The sequence below is a fragment of the Callithrix jacchus genome, chromosome 2 (assembly GCF_049354715.1).
Source record: "Callithrix jacchus isolate 240 chromosome 2, calJac240_pri, whole genome shotgun sequence".
Lineage (NCBI taxonomy): Eukaryota > Metazoa > Chordata > Mammalia > Primates > Cebidae > Callithrix > Callithrix jacchus.
Genome location: NC_133503.1, coordinates 203083222 through 203101388, shown reverse-complemented (window position 1 = coordinate 203101388; position 18167 = coordinate 203083222). Strand labels below are relative to the sequence as shown.

Below are 18167 nucleotides of genomic sequence, written 5' to 3'. Positions count from 1 at the left end.
CATTAAAATGAAATGCAATTGTGCTGTCCACTAAGCTGGATGGAAGACTTGATTCAGGAAAGGCCCTGGCACTTACTGTGCACAGCCAGGCACAGCCGTCCTCCGTCCATGAGCTGCCTCAGTCTCCCCGCTGTGGGAACCGTTTCAATGTCCCTACCGTGGCTCTCTGAGAGGCAACATCACTTTACCATGTATCATGTATTATTTATGAGAAAAATACCCTGTCAGAGTGAAGAGACATAGTGCTTTTTGTTTTGGGCAACACGTTGCTTTTATCATAGTAATTTCTTGGTTCTTCTCCTAGTCTGTCCAAGGACTTACCTTTCAGACACGCCAACTGTGGCTGCACACCTCGTGTTGGGAAGCTGTGGACCGCTGCTATCCACACACACTGCCACCCCCTCCGCGGGCCACAGTGAGCTTGTGGTGTTCCATCTCCCACACACTCTCTGCTGTGTGGACCACAGCTATCTGTACAAACTGCCACCCCCTCCGCGGGCCACAGTGAGCTTGTGGTGTTCCATCTCCCACACGCTCTCTGCTGTGTGGACCACGGCTATCTGTACACACTGCCACCCCCTCCGCGGGCCACAGTGAGCTTGTGGTGTTCCATCTCCCACACGCTCTCTGCTGTGTGGACCACGGCTATCTGGACACACTGCCACCCCCTCCGCGGGCCACAGTGAGCTTGTGGTGTTCCATCTCCCACACGCTCTCTGCTGTGTGGACCACGGCTATCTGGACACACTGCCACCCCCTCCGCGGGCCACAGTGAGCTTGTGGTGTTCCATCTCCCACACGCTCTCTGCTGTGTGGACCACGGCTATCTGTACACACTGCCACCCCCTCCGCGGGCCACAGTGAGCTTGTGGTGTTCCATCTCGCACACGCTCTCTGCTCACCCCAGAAGTTAAACAGAGACTTCTGAATCCTCATGCTGCCGTGGTTCCAAATCCATTCGAAGCTGACATTCTACAATTAAAAAACTAATACTCCCTCTCGATGCTGAGTGAAATGCTGCTGTATACTGGGTGCTTAGACTGAAAGATTTATTATGCTGAGGAGCGAGAAGAGGCTCTGGTTAAACAGATTCAAAGTCTGTGAAGCCGGCAAAGCTCTCAAGAAATAAATTGCGATTTCATTGTGAAGGTAAATTTTCTTTTCATTGTTGATTTACTCTAGACACAGATTGCGAGTGGAATGGAAACAGAAGAGAGACTCACCTCAAAGGCAACATGGGGACGGGGTGTACACTCCCAAACGTGATTAAACAGGTTCTTTGTTACAAAACGCTTGCGGTAGCTTTTTTGAAAAATACTAAAGTGGCACATCTTCTGTGTCAGTTTCCTGACTCATAATGTGAGTGATTGTTTCGACATTATAATTCTCAGCTTTGTCAGTCTTATTTGCATTGCAAATCCGAAATATTCATTAAATAGTAAATGTGTGCGTAAGCGCGATGCTGCTGGGCCCTTCCAGGGTCACGTTCTGGGGCTGTGTTTGGAGACCTGTTCTCAGCTTCGCAGAACCCTGGGGATAAACACATATTGACCACAAACTAGTGTTTTCTTTTTTAACTCCACTCAATGCAGGACAGCTGTAGAATCTCCTGTTTTATTAGCGGGAAGCTAGCAAAAATATTGCTTTAGGTAACATGATGGAGAAACAATGTTTAAAACTTTTTATGTTCATTAGTGCTTCACCTTCTCCATTTTAGAACAGGGAAGGAAAGCCTTTCAATAATTCAAAGTAGGAACTGAATCTGCAGTTTGAATTTAAAATGTGATATTGTAAGTTGATTAGAATGAGAATACTGGAATTCTCGGAATTTGGGAAAGACTTTTGTGATTGAGTACACTCAAAATATTGTAGTTTTCAGGCAGTTTTGGAAACAAGCTTTATTGGGATTCAATTACGCTTGTGAAAACTATCAACAGCTTTTAGAAAAAAATAAATGACACTTCAACAGCATGCTGGCGAGTCACCTGTTCCTGCAATTTGCCTTTTAGGAAAGAAACACGAGTACTGCGTCTTGGGCTGTTTCCTGGGGTACCGTGGTGTCCCAGAACAGCACTGGGAGAAAGCCTCAGGCCCCAGCAGGTGGCAAGGTGTCCTTGGATCTGAGCCATCAGGGGTAGGCTGCAGTGGTATACTGGACAGGCTTCGGATCCTGAAGCCTGGGGACCACTCCCACTGTGTCCCAAGCAGGGGCACTGTCCTGGTGGCTGAAGACGGCAGGCCCTGGAATGGAATCTTGGCCTTGGGGCATGTGGAATGGAGTGGTGGGCCGGAGGCACAGAAAACATTCCTGGCCGTGCAGACCATTCACCTCCACAGCACACTGCTATTGCTTGTCCTCAGGTATGAGGCTTGTCCCCTGTGCCTCAGCAGGGGCCTTTGTAGCACTAGACAGAGAAACCTTCAGACCCGGGATCCTCTATAGACAGACTCATTCCCCAGGCCAGCTGTCCATGGAGGCAGCAAGAATGCGTGCCCTGGAGCCTGAGAAGGATGCTACTCTGACCCCAGAAACACAGCCTTGCCCGTTTGGGGGGTACAGGCAGCGGCAGAACCGGCCACACTGCAGTGTTTGCATCCCACAGGCACCTGCCCAGTCCATCAAACAGTGGGTGCAAGGGTCTTACATAAACTACAAGGAAACCTCAAGAGATGCACAGATCCATACCAGTGTGAATTTTTATTCCATCGGTAGACTGCATGAAGTTTATGATAAATGTATAGTCAGTATCCATGAAAAGCACAGTAATGTAATGTAGTCACTATCCATGTAATACACAGTAATGTGAGGTAGTCAGTATCCATGTAATACACAGTAATGTGAGGTAGTCAGTATCCATGTAATACACAGTAATGTAATGTAGTCAGTATCCATGTAATGCACAGTAATGTAATGTAGTCAGTATCCATGTAATACACAGTAATGTAATGTAGTCAGTATCCATGTAATGCACAGTAATGTGAGGTAGTCAGTATCCATGTAATGCACAGTAATGTGAGGTAGTCAGTATCCATGTAATACACAGTAATGCAACGTGTCAATATCCATGTAATACACAGTAATGTGAGGTAGTCAGTATCCATGTAATGCACAGTAATGTGAGGTAGTCAGTATCCATGTAATGAACAGTAATGTGAGGTAGTCAGTATCCATGTAATACACAGTAATGTCATGTAGTCAGTATCCATGTAATACACAGTAATGTAATGTAGTCAGTATCCATGTAATACACAGTAATGTGAGGTAGTCAGTATCCATGTAATACACAGTAATGTAATGTAGTCAGTATCCATGTAATGCACAGTAATGTGAGGTAGTCAGTATCCATGTAATACACAGTAATGTAATGTAGTCAGTATCCATGTAATACACAGTAATGTGAGGTAGTCAGTATCCATGTAATACACAGTAATGTAATGTAGTCAGTATCCATGTAATGCACAGTAATGTGAGGTAGTCAGTATCCATGTAATACACAGTAAGGTGATGTAGTCAGTATCCATGTAATACACAGTAAGGTGATGTAGTCAGTATCCATGTAATACACAGTAATGTGAGGTAGTCAGTATCCATGTAATACACAGTAATGTCATGTAGTCAGTATCCATGTAATACACAGTAATGTAATGTAGTCAGTATCCATGTAATGCACAGTAATGTGAGGTAGTCAGTATCCATGTAATACACAGTAATGTAATGTAGTCAGTATCCATGTAATGCACAGTAATGTGAGGTAGTCAGTATCCATGTAATACACAGTAAGGTGATGTAGTCAGTATCCATGTAATACACAGTAAGGTGATGTAGTCAGTATCCATGTAATACACAGTAATGTGAGGTAGTCAGTATCCATGTAATGCACAGTAATGTGAGGTAGTCAGTATCCATGTAATACACAGTAATGTGAGGTAGTCAGTATCCATGTAATACACAGTAATGTAATGTAGTCAGTATCCATGTAATGCACAGTAATGTGAGGTAGTCAGTATCCATGTAATACACAGTAATGTGAGGTAGTCAGTATCCATGTAATACACAGTAAGGTGATGTAGTCAGTATCCATGTAATACACAGTAATGTGAGGTAGTCAGTATCCATGTAATACACAGTAAGGTGATGTAGTCAGTATCCATGTAATACACAGTAAGGTGATGTAGTCAGTATCCATGTAATACACAGTAATGTGAGGTAGTCAGTATCCATGTAATGCACAGTAATGTGAGGTAGTCAGTATCCATGTAATACACAGTAATGTAATGTAGTCAGTATCCATGTAATGCACAGTAATGTGAGGTAGTCAGTATCCATGTAATACACAGTAAGGTGATGTAGTCAGTATCCATGTAATACACAGTAAGGTGATGTAGTCAGTATCCATGTAATACACAGTAATGTGAGGTAGTCAGTATCTATGTAATGCACAGTAATGTGAGGTAGTCAGTATCCATGTAATACACAGTAATGTGAGGTAGTCAGTATCCATGTAATACACAGTAATGTAATGTAGTCAGTATCCATGTAATGCACAGTAATGTGAGGTAGTCAGTATCCATGTAATACACAGTAAGGTGAGGTAGTCAGTATCCATGTAATGCACAGTAATGTGAGGTAGTCAGTATCCATGTAATACACAGTAATGTGAGGTAGTCAGTATCCATGTAATGCACAGTAATGTGAGGTAGTCAGTATCCATGTAATACACAGTAAGGTGATGTAGTCAGTATCCATGTAATACACAGTAAGGTGATGTAGTCAGTATCCATGTAATACACAGTAATGTGATGTAGTCAGTATCCATGTAATACACAGTAATGTAATGTAGTCAGTATCCATGTAATGCACAGTAATGTGAGGTAGTCAGTATCCATGTAATGCACAGTAATGTAATGTAGTCAGTATCCATGTAATACACAGTAATGTGATGTAGTCAGTATCCATGTAATACACAGTAATGTAATGTAGTCAGTATCCATGTAATACACAGTAATGTAATGTAGTCAGTATCCATGTAATGCACAGTAATGTGAGGTAGTCACTATCCATGTAATGCACAGTAATGTGAGGTAGTCAGTATCCATGTAATACACAGTAATGTGAGGTAGTCAGTATCCATGTAATACACAGTAATGTAATGTAGTCAGTATCCATGTAATACACAGTAATGTGAGGTAGTCAGTATCCATGTAACACACAGTAATGTGAGGTAGTCAGTATCCATGTAATACACAGTAATGTAATGTAGTCAGTATCCATGTAATACACAGTAATGTGATGTAGTCAGTATCCATGTAATACACAGTAATGTAATGTAGTCAGTATTCATGTAATACACAGTAATGTGAGGTAGTCAGTATCCATGTAATACACAGTAATTTGAGGTAGTCAGTATCCATGTAATACACAGTAATGTGAGGTAGTCAGTATCCATGTAATACACAGTAATGTAATGTAGTCAGTATCCATGTAATACACAGTAATGTGAGGTAGTCAGTATCCATGTAATACACAGTAATGTGAGGTAGTCAGTATCCATGTAATACACAGTAATGTGAGGTAGTCAGTATCCATGTAATACACAGTAATGTAATGTAGTCAGTATCCATGTAATACACAGTAATGTGAGGTAGTCAGTATCCATGTAATACACAGTAATGTGAGGTAGTCAGTATCCATGTAATACACAGTAATGTGAGGTAATCAGTATCCATGTAATACACAGTAAGGTGATGTAGTCAGTATCCATGTAATACACAGTAAGGTGATGTAGTCAGTATCCATGTAATACACAGTAATGTGAGGTAGTCAGTATCCATGTAATACACAGTAATGTGATGTAGTCAGTATCCATGTAATACACAGTAATGTAATGTAGTCAGTATCCATGTAATACACAGTAATGTGAGGTAGTCAGTATCCATGTAATACACAGTAATGTAATGTAGTCAGTATCCATGTAATACACAGTAATGTAATGTAGTCAGTATCCATGTAATACACAGTAATGTAATGTAGTCAGTATCCATGTAATGCACAGTAATGTGAGGTAGTCAGTATCCATTTAATACACAGTAACGTGAGGTAGTCAGTATCCATGTAATGCACAGTAATGTGAGGTAATCAGTATCCATTTAATACACAGTAATGTAATGTAGTCAGTATCCATGTCATGCACAGTAATATCATGTCAGTATCCGCTATCTGGCCATGATAGAGGCAGAAAAGTGCAAGTAAATTTTCCCAATAACCTGTCAGTACATCTCATTGATCATTTCTCTAAAATGTGGTGAATATGGCTCTGAATTTTTCACATGTACAGCCCTACTATGTATTACTAAAGGCGACAGTTACAATTCTCTTCCCATTTATTTCCCAAAAGTTCGTAGCCTCTGCAGCAGGGGAGCCACACTCTGTCCAGCCTAATGTTTTGCACAGTGAGACCCAGGGCACTGCAGGCCTGCGTGATGTACCACTCAGGTATCTTACTAGTTCCACATGCTTGACACACACACACACACACACACACAATGCAGTGTTTTCATACATATTACATACATGCACACTTACGTGTAAATATACGCAGAAGTACCTGTACCACTGACCCGTTGCTGAACCTATATGGATATACACATAGGTATACTTCACTTCTTAATAGGTAATTTAATTTAGAAACTACATAGTTAAAAAAATGACGCCAGGTGGAGTCTCCTGGTCTCCTTTCTCCATCCACCCAACAGATGTTCATTTCTTGTGCTGTTTCCAAACATCTTTAACACAAATATAAGCAAGTACGAACCTTTTCCTCGCACTGCCTCTCCATTCGGAGAGCAGAAGCCCGGTGCATGGTCTCCTGCTTGCTGCCGCTTTTACGCCAGCGTGTCGGGACTTCTTCCCATGCCGGGGGAATCTGTCATCCAGTGTTCTAGTTCATTTGTCTGTCTGCATAGAACTCCTCTATATGACCTTCATCAAATAACTTTCAACCCAGTCATTGTAGATGGACACTCGGGTAATGATAGCCTCATATATATATATAAATGTGTGTGTGTGTGTGTGTGTGTGTGTGTGTGTGTGTGTTTCTTTCTGTCATCCAGGTTGGAGTGCAGTGCTGTGATCTCGGCTCACTGCAGCCTCCACCTCCCTGCTTCAAGCAATTCCCCTGTCTCAGCCTCCCATGTATCTGGGATTACAGGCACACACCACCATGCTCGGCTGATTTTTTTTGTATTTTTATTAGAAACTGGGTTTCACCATGTTGGCCAAACTGATCTTGAACTCATGACCTCGGGCAATCCGCCCATCTAGGCCTTTCGAAGTGCTGGGATTACAGGCGTGAGCCACCACACCCAGCCGGTAATCTAATATATGTTTTTTAATGTAAGAAAAAAATGTCATTAATTAGAAACAAATTTTTTAAGCATCAGAAGCAAAAAACTATATTTTAATATTTAAATGACTGATGGTGTTTTCCGTATGCATTTCTTTATTTAAATAAAATAGCTTGACTGAAGGCACGTGCATTTATAATTTCAGTGGATACTGCCAAGTTGCCCACAAAAGAAGCCTTCCCAAGGTGCACTCATGTTAATCATGGCTGGGGCATCTGAATGCTTCCCTGCTGGCCTGCAGAGTGTGCCATTCGGTGTTCAGAACTTGTCCATCTATAGGTGACAGTGCTGTCACAGATGTGGCACTGTCCTTCCTCCTGTGAGGCTAAGGGTCTTGTTCTATGTCTAAGAGATGCCTGCGTTGACTTTTCGGGGAATTCTTTGTTCATCTTCTTTGTCCAGCCATTATTGCCTGCTGACCTTTTTTAAATAAATGGGTGGGGATTCTTTACTCCTCAGGAAAATAAGCTGTTTGTCAGTAATCTGAGTGGAATGCATTTTTTTTTTCTTCTTCTGGTATTTTTTCCATGAAGAGGTTTTTTAAAAAATTTTTTATATACTCACATTTACCAATTTTTTAAATTGACTTTTGGATACAAGTCAAAATTGGAAAGGATTGTTTTCCCACCTTTTCTTCTCCTTGTTTTATGATTATTAACAATCAACTTTCTACCCACCTGGATTTTACCATTTTTACGCAGCTCCTTCCAATATATATACATGAGATTACCATTACCCAAGTGTCCATCAACAATGACTGGGTTAAGAATTATATGATGAAGTCCACATGGAGGAACACTATGTGAACAGCGAGGCCTGCCCATGGGACACGGGGGCCCAGAGTCTTCAGAGCCTGGATCTGGGTGGGTGGCCAGCACCTGCCAGGAAGGGGAACTGCCCAGGACAATCCGCCCCTGAGCTGCCCGTCCTTAGCCCCCATGGCTCTCAGGCTTCTATATCCCCTCATGTGCATGCAACACACACAACACACAATCCACACATTGTCTACACAGAACACACAGACATGCTACACACCCCATACATACCATGCTTCACAACCACAACAGTACACACGAAATACACTGCAACACCACACCACAGCATATACACACACCTGCATACAATACACCTGCCACACATGCCGCATTCCCAGCATACAACACTCACACAGCACACATAAGTTATACCACCCATATCACCAACACGTCACACAGACGTGCACATCATACAGCTCGTGAATAACGCACACTCACACCGAGCACTTATTACAGAGCACACACACACTACATACACGTAAAAATGAGTAAAACAAATAGAAAGTTTGTCAAGCCTGTCTGCTGAGTTTGATGGCTTCTGGTATTTCCTATTTTGTTCTAGTCTATTCCTTTCTAGGTAGTCTACTATAAAGCTGCACCTGGAACTCTGACTTGATTTCTAAGCAAGGTGCAGGGTGCTGGCTGGTGGACACGTACCCGTGGGAGACCCACTCAGCCACGTGCCTGGCCCCTGTTCACCTTAGATCCTTTGCTGGGTTGACTTGTAGAGGCAAAAGTACCTTAATCTCACATTAATGTGCAAGAATAAGCCACAGGCTTTTTTTTTTTTTTTTTTTTTTGACAGAGTCTTGATTTGTCTCCAGGCACCAGGCACCAGGCACCAGGTGCAGGCTGGAGTGCAGTGGTGTGATCTTGGCTCACTGCAACCTCCACATCACGGGTTCAAGCAATTCTCCTGCCTCAGCCTCCCGAGCAGCTGGGACCACGGGCACATGCCACCACACCTAGATAATTTTTGTATTTTAGTAGAGACAGGGTTTCACTATGTTAGCCAGGATGGTCTCAATCTCCTGACCTTGTGATTTACCCTCCTCGGCCTCCCAAAGTGCTGGGATTACAGCATGAGCCACCGTGCCCGGCTGTTTCTGTTTTTCAATCTTTTCTCTTGATTGTGGATGCCTGGAAAGCAGGGTGCAAAGCACAGACGGCTGTTTTCCTCATCTGGCCGAATGCCCTTCATCCCAACCTCCCAGTCACCAAAAGCCAGACAGGACCTCTCTCTAAGGAATGAGTCCAGTGTCTGTTTCCTGGGGTAAACGGGCACACAGCGCTTGCGGGGGTTGCTCCTTTGGGTTGATATATATGACCTGATTTGAAAGCCTGTGGAAACACCACTGTCCTCTCTAGCGAATAGCTGGATGGCCCAGAATCTGCCGTGCTCCTCCAGTCAGGGGCCGGGGCCACGCCATGGGACCATCAGGGCAAACAACTTCGCAGAGCAAACAAGGATGTCATTTGCGGCTTCCAGTGTTTGCAGAGGAAGGTTTACCTTTCAACACCTGCCGTTTTTATGTATTTATTTGTTTCTAAGGATCTGCACCTTCACGTTCTTTCACGGGGTAGGAGAAAAGACTTTCCCAAGATTTGTTTTTGTTGTTGCTGTTGTTTCTTTGTAATTTCAGAGCCAATAGCAGCGGCTGCTTGTTAGTGTCTTTTTGGGTAGCTGCCTTTTACTCATTCTGTTTGGGCTTGAATATGCAGTCGTCAAATGTTTACATTAAGAAGCATACAGTGAGCCTTCCCTTTAGAAGCAAATGAGTAGTCGGCGGCATGAGAATCTGACTCGATCTGAATATTGATGATCTCGCTCTCAGAGTCTCTCCGGGGCTGGGGCTGTGAGGTGTTGATCATGGCTTCTTACTGATAAGCAGAATATTTCCAGAGCGTGAAGACTTCTGTGGTGTGTGGAGAGGATAACTATAATCTGCACCCGCACGCCAAGCGCCCGCTGCCATTGCATGGCCAAGCAGCCCGCGTTATGCTAAGCTCTCCATTAGAGCCACGCTAAAGGTCTCCCCTCATTTGAATAAGGCCTCTTCTGCATGTGAAAAAAGACCACTGAAAGGGAACGCTCCTGTAATTAGGGTGGCATTTGGAAGCAGAGGCCTTCCGTGTTCACTTTTTGTGATGCTAAACTGTCGAGCATTTTCAAATGTGTTGTAATTGTCGTTTTCATTCAACATTTTTATTTCTATTTATTTTTCAAAGCGTGAATGGCAGGCATATCAGAGAGTGTGAGGGAGTTGATTACTGTGGCTATCTAGATTACGGAAAATTTAAATCAAACTCTTCGGTGCAATGTAGAAATACGTTTAAATATAGGATTAGACTTATAATGTAGGAAGCCGTCAGAAGATCAAAAGGGCTGGCTCAAAAAGTCATGCTGGAAAGGAGTAGAGAGCTACCGGGAATCCTACAGCTAAATGATGATGGAGTGCTTTGAGAAGAGAGAAGTCGGCACCACGGAGCGTGCCGGGAGCGTGCTGGTCACTGTCTTCAGCACACACAGGAAACGACATGTTTGGCTTAAAAGCCGTGCCTAGGACAATGACATGGACGCTCCCAGGAAGCACCCAGAAGCCCCAGAGGCTGATGGTCACCAACATGAATGTGGATTTCTCCCACACTGGATTCCTCTCTATTTCTATTTTTTATTTTTATTTTTTAAACAAAAGCAAATTTAAACCTGCTGAGTTTCAAGTAAGCTCGGGAAGGTCAGGTTTGACTTTTTGGAAGGTAGTCCAGCAACACCATAAGAAAGGAGTCCATGGCCGGGTGCGGAGGCTCGGGCCGGTAATCCCAGCTTTGGGAGGCTGGGAGGCAGATCCCTTGAGGTCAGCAGTTCAGGACCAGCTTGACCAACATGGTGAAACCGCGTCTTTACTGAAAATACAAAAAATTAGCCAGGCATGGGGGCAGGTGCCTGTAATCCCAGCTACTTAGGAGGCTGAGGCAGGAGAATCACTTGAACTTGGGAGGTGGAGGTTGCAGTGAGCCTAGATTGTGCTGCTGCACTCCAGCCTGGGCAACAGAGCAAGACTCCATCTCACAAAAAAAAAAAAAGAAGGAAAAGAAAGAAGGCTGACACCCACCCAAACGAGGGACAGTGGAGACCTGTCCGGTGAAACTCCTTAGCAGGAACACCTGTCTTAAGAACCTGAAACTGCCCTCATTTTTTTGGCTTTTAATAAGCTCCTTTTAATATTTCCAATATATCTGTGAATGTGTTTATATCTGAAACACTTTATTTGTGCAGTAATTGCAGTTCTAGAGTAAGATGGTTTGAAATAAGTCAGCAATCAATCCTGGGTTAGGGAATGTTTCATGTTTATTCCTAGATGAATCTGCCAGTCTTTCCTAGTGTTATGTGTTGATTCACGGACCCTTTCTCATCTGTAACCCTATGTCTTTCTCTGTCATTCACCTTAACATTTTATTCAATATAGATTCTAAGAATTGGGTTTTCTAATCAAGGAAGATCATATATCACAATTTAATATCAATTTGTATGACTGTTTTTTACAAGTATGATTTTGTGAACCACGCTTCATTTAAATAAGTATACCACCACCAATCATTATGCTTTATCTCTTACAGATGTGTTTATGCCTCTGACTCATGCAGGTTTACAAAAAGTCATTGTTATAAGCAAAATTTCAATGCAGCAAAAGAAATAGCACTCAAAGAGAAATCCTCTCAGCAAGGCAGTTTACTCCTACAGAACAGTGCGGTGCACAGATGGAGCAATGGTGACCACATGTTTGGACAAGGGAGGAAAAGGGGTTTTATTCCTGACTGGGGTTGCCCCTACTGCCGTGCTGTTCCCCTATTGGCTAGGTTAGACCGCACAAGCTAGACTAATCCCGAGTGGCTGTTTTAAAGAGAGCAGGGGTCCGAGCTGGAGTGGCAGGGTGGGTGGTTCAGCGGGAAGGACAGTTACAGGCAGGTCAGAGCAGTTATCCAGGGGTGACCTGGTCAGAGCAGGTGAGTGGAGCAAGTAAGTGATCTGGATGAGTCAGGATGGAGCCAGGGGCTGGGGAACAGATGTGAGCTGGTTAGAACCAGTGGAAAAAGTTGTTCACTGGAATTACAAGAAGTTAAACTTTATAATGGAAGACAAATACTGATTCTTTTAGAGAAATTTAGAGCTCATCGCATCCAATATCACGTGGCAGTATTTGTCTCACCATGTCCCCTAAAGACACTTAATTAAATTTAAGTGCTTGTAAGTCTATACCTTTGTTTCTATTTTAGACATTTTAAAGCATGTTTTCAAATTACAAAATACACGATTAACAGCTCATTGGAACAATAAGAAGTCATTTCCAGGCACAGGCCTGGAGGGAAAGGGCAGGGTGTCACAGGAAGGGTGTGGACCATTCTCACAGCCACAGCATGATGTGGACCATACCGGTCCACTGAAGCCACCGTGGCACCAGCAAAGGAGAGGCACAGAGTGACCAGCACACGGCCCTGAGTGAAACAGAGCTGTATGTAAATCGTGGCCTCTCCATCCCACACTGTGACCCATTGGGAACTGGGTTCCTCCCAGTCTTCATCTGTGAAGTGGGGTAAGACAGAGCGGCCTCCTGTGCACACATTCATGGACACCACGTGTGCCCAGCATGTCCTTGTTAGTGGCAGCGGGTTCACCTGGGTCTGCAGCAGCCTGTTCTTGCTCCTCGGAAGAAACAGTTTGACCAAGCAGGCATAGGTAGAAGGTGAGACCGAGGCAAGTTTCAGAGCAGGAGCCAATGTTTATCAAAACGCTTTAGAGCAGGAATGAAAGGAAGTAAAATACACTTGGGAGAGAGCCAGGATAGTGACTTGAGAGCTCAAGTGCACAGTCTGACCTTGGACTTGGGGTTTTAAATGTTGGAACCCTTCCGGGGTCTAGATCCCTGCTCCACTTTTCACCTGGGCTGGGTTGGGTTTGGGCTGTCTGCGCGCGCAGCAACCCGCCAGCCGTCGGGAGGGAGCATGCGCAGTGTGGGTACTGGGGTTGTGCGCATGCTCACTTGGAGGCTTTCGTCTGTTACTGGCAGCGACCCGCCAGCCGTCGGGAGAGAGCACCGGCAGTGTGGGTACTGGGGTTGTGCGCATGCTCACTTGGAGGCTTTCGTCTCTTACTGGCAGCGACCCGCCAGCCGTCGGGAGAGAGCACCGGCAGTGTGGGTACTGGGGTTGTGCGCATGCTCATTTGGAGGCTTTCGTCTCACTGGCAGCGACCCGCCAGCCGTCGGGAGGGAGCATGCGCAGTGTGGGTACTGGGGTTGTGCGCATGCTCACTTGGAGGCTTTCGTCTCTTACTGGCAGCGACCCGCCAACCGTCGGGAGAGAGCACCGGCAGTGTGGGTACTGGGGTTGTGCGCATGCTCACTTGGAGGCTTTCGTCTGTTACTGGCAGCGACCCGCCAGCCGTCGGGAGGGAGCATGCGCAGTGTGGGTACTGGGGTTGTGCGCATGCTCACTTGGAGGCTTTCGTCTCTTACTGGTCGAATGTTCCTAGAAGGTCACTCGCCAGTTAAACTCCACCATTTTGTCTCTTAAATGCATGCCTGAGCCAACTTTCCCAAATCCTGAGATATTATTGGGAAGTTTCAAGTTTTTTCCATCTCTTGAGAGACTGCCTTTCCCACTGCAGGCTGAGACCAGTTATTAATTTAGAGAGACAGGGTAACAACCACCTGACCGTCACCTGATGGCCCCTGACACTCCTGGTGGCAGTGGGGGCCCCTCTCCTGCCCTGCTCGTGCCTGACTAGCTGCCCGCTGTAACAGCTTGGTGCTGGAACATGGCCACCCCCCGTCCCTGGGAACCGTTTCCCTGGAGCAGTTTCCCTGAGGGAAACCAGAGGGCACGTTCCTGTAACCCTCGGGTATCCCATGAAGTTTCTAGAGGCTGCCGGGATGACGTTTTCTGTGTATTCTGAATAATTCTGAGGGATGTAGACACATGAGAATTGTTATAGAATATTTTATTCTTTTTATTGATACTTAATGTCTAATTCAGAGACCCATTCATCCTTGTGTGGAATTAGAGAATCTGCAGCTGAAGTCCCAGGAGGGCTGTTGCTGGCATGGGGTGGGTGAAGCCAGCTGCGAGAGGTCTGTAGATTCTGCCTCTGGCGTCTCAGGACATGTCCCAGGGAGTCGGACTTGAACATCCTGTATGTGCCCTGATTTAATATGCGATCCAAAGTCATTGTTTAATTGTGCCGAGGATTTGATTTCGACTTTTAATAATTCTACAGGTGATGCAATTTGTGAACAAGCCCAAGAAACCCAGAGGTGAAAAAGGGAAACAGGCTTACACCGACAGCCCTTCCTCCCACGTCTCCGGACGTTCCTGCTGGAGTCCAATCACCTTTGTCTTCAACCAGGTTTCATGCCCTCATCTTGCCAGGCTATCACAGGCATCGGTTGGCGCCTCCCTACTCGCTGAGGGTGGATATACTTGTCTAATATCCCCAGACTCGAGTTATCTGGCTTGCTACCTCTGTGGATTTAAAAAGAAGGTGACTTTATAAAAATACCCTTGACTTTTGTTGACAAAGATGAAAATTGACCACAGATTCCTATTTTCCACATGCGGTTCTGTTCTGGTTTTCTTTACTTTCCTGAGGATATGCACGTGCCCCCTGGATCTCATCCCCATGTGCATGGTGGTGGATCCCTTCCATTTCTGTTTCTCAGCTCATCACCTGTCTTCATGCTAGGGACTACCTTCCTGTGGAAGGTGAACATGCAATCTTCAGAATTCAAAGTGTATTGATCATCATGGCATGAGGAGTCAAAGGCCATCCGGTTCTCAGTGCCATTTCTTTCCTCCTGCACCTTGCGTGTGGTTGATTTTTACCTCTTGTCTGTGCCGTCCTCATTGCTAGTAAATGACGATGTAGAGACCTGTGGCCCCTTCACTTCCTGGGACCCACAGGACTGTTTCATTAAGATTCCATTAAGAATCATAAAATGTCTAAAATGGAGCATTGGACAAAGGCAGCCCCATGTCTGCAATTGGGAGCTGAAGGACTTTAGAGATGGATGTTGGTCCTGGTGTGTCCACCTGTCCAGCTGCCGGCTCTAAAGGGTCCCCTCAGCTCAGTTCAGCAGCCCTTGCAGGATGCCCATGTAGTGTTGGGAAGAGGATCCAAGGCCAGTGTGAGCCTCCACAGACCCCCAAGTGAATCCCAATTCCTGCCAGCTCATCCTTGTAGCTGCACTGCTCCTCCTTCTCCTACTGCTTCATTCCCACTGGCATAGCCGAGCCCATCGCAGTGGTAATGGTGGTGGCAGTGCATCTGGAGCAGTCACTGTGGAAATACCAGCTGAGCAGGGGAGGCATGGCAGGGGTACATGCTCTGTGGAGTCAGTGGGGGCCGAGAACAGGTGGGAGCCCCGCCCCCTGCTGAGTTGGTGTTGCAGGAGCCCCAGTTCCTGGGCACAGCTGCAGCCACCCAGCTGCGGCTCTAGATCCAGGGATCCCAGCACTCTCAGGAGCCTGGGAAGTTCCCTGCCCCTACAGGATTGCAAGTGCCTGTTTCAGCTCCCTGGCTTCTCCCCACTCCCAGCACCTGCTCCAGTGAGGAGCAAAGTTGTGACCGAGCCTGAGTGCTGCTGCAACCCAGTCAGGTGTGTGCCTGCTTAGGGCAGCACTGGCATGCTAGGCCCCTGCTTCCTTCACTCACTCTGAAGACTTTGGGCCCCAGCGAGGTCACGGAGGGAGGCTGGGGTAGCTGAGGGTGGCTCAGCACTGGCCTGCAGGCATGCCTCAGCTCAGGCAGTCTGGGCACTGAGGAAGGCATATTGATAGTGGTAGGAGGCAGAAAGGGTCCTAGACAGGAAGGGGTGGGTCCCTAGAGAAACCCTACCTTCAGGTCTCTACCACTTGGAGTGTGGAGGCTGGGCTGCCAGTTCTGGGTAGAGTCCACATCTTGGACTGAGAACTCATGGTGCCTTATCCAGGCCCACCTATGGCTGGTCCACCCATGGACCAATCAGCACACACTTCCTCACTTCTGAACCCATAAAAATCCCAGACTTAGCCAGACTCAATGCTGTTTAGGATGACCTGCCTGTGGATAGGAGCTACCCATTTCTGGTCTCCTCTACACTCTTCAGGACAACCTGCCCACAGATAGGAGCTACCCACTTCGGGACTCCTCCAGTCTTCTGGATGATCTGCCTGTAGATAGCAGCTACCCACTTCCAGACCACCGTTGGTTTCATTTATCTCCCATGTTATAGCTGGGGCCTTTATTAGAACAGATCTCCCTGCCCCACTGGTCCACCATCATTTCAAAACCGTATATATTTTAATCATCCACAAAATTGATCATGATATTTAATGTCAAAGTTAAGATATGCAAAAAGTTTTTAGGTATTTGCAAGGCTCTAAAATTTAAGAGCCCCATCTCACGTACAAAGACACACAGAGATGCAAAATAAAGGGATGGAGGAAGATTTATCAAGCAAATTGAGAGCACAAAAAAGCAGGAGTTGCAATACTAGGCTCTAATAAAACAGACTTTAAATCAACAAATATCAAAAGAGACAAAGAAGGGCATTACATAATGGTAAAGGGATCAATGCAGCAAGAAGACCTAACTATCCTAAGTATATATGGATCCAACAGAGGAGCACCCAGATACATAAAGCAAGTTCTTACCGACCTACAAAGACACTTAGACTCTCACAGAATAATAGTGGGAAACTTTAACACACCACTGTCAATATTAGATCAACGAGACAGAAAATTAAAAAGGATATCCAGGACTTGAACTCAGATCTTGACCAAGCAGACCTAATAGACATCTACAGAACTTGCCACCCCATATCCACAGAATATACATTCTTCTCAGCACCACACTGCACTTACTCTAAAATTGACTACGTAACTGGAAGTAAATCACTCCTCAGCAAATGCAAAACAACAGAATTCATAACAACCAATCTCTGAGACCACAGTGCCATCAAATTAGAAATCAGGATTAAGAAACTCACTCAGAACTGCACAACTACGTGGAAACTGAACAACCTGCTCCTGAATGACTCCTGGATAAATAATGAAATGACAGCAGAAATAAAGACGTTCTTTGAAACCAATGAGAACAAAGGCACAATGTACCAGAATCCCTTGACACATTTAAAGCAGTGTCTAGAGGAGGATTTATAGCACTAAATGCCCACATGAGAAGCAAGAAAATATCTAAAATTGACACCCTAACATCACAATTTAAAAAACTAGAGGATCAAGGTCAAACAAATTCAAAAGCTATCAGAAGACAAGAAATAACTAAGATCAGAACAGAACTGAAGTAGATGGAGATACAAAAGAAATCTTCAAAAGAATCAATAAATCCAGGGGCTGTTTTTTTTAAAAAAGATCAACAAAATATATAGACTACTAGCCAGACTAATAAAAAAGAAAAGAAAGAAGAATCAAATAGATGCAATTAAAAATGATAAAGGGGATATCATCACTGATTCCACAGAAATACAAACAACCATCAGAGATTACTACAAACACCTCTATGTATGTAAACTAGTAAATCTAGAAAGAACTGATAAATTCCTGGACACTTACACCCTCCCAAGATTAAACCAGACGAAGTTGAATCCCTGAATAGGCCAATAACAAGGCCTGAAGTTGAGGCAGCAATTAATAGCCTACCAACCAAAAAAAAGTCCAGGTCCAAATGAGTTCACAACTGAATTATACCAGATGTACAAAGAGGAGCTGGTACCATTCCTTCTGAAATTATTCCAAACAATACAAAAAGAGGGAATTCTCCCGAACTCATTTTATGAGACCAATATCATCCTGATACCAAAAACTGGCAAGAGACACAACTAAAAAAGAAAATTTCAGAACGGTATTCATGATGGACATTGATGCAAACATCTTCAATAAAACACTGGCAAGCCA

At 44.8% G+C, this 18167-nt stretch overlaps 1 long non-coding RNA gene across 1 annotated transcript; it reads left to right on the top strand.

The window, feature by feature from the left end:
- The first annotated feature begins 13723 nt into the window (after positions 1-13723).
- LOC144581632 (uncharacterized) lies at positions 13724-17674 on the top strand. Its single transcript, XR_013532707.1, has 2 exons — positions 13724-13916; positions 14494-17674. It is a non-coding gene; the product is annotated as an uncharacterized LOC144581632 (long non-coding RNA).
- Positions 17675-18167: the final 493 nt, after the last annotated feature.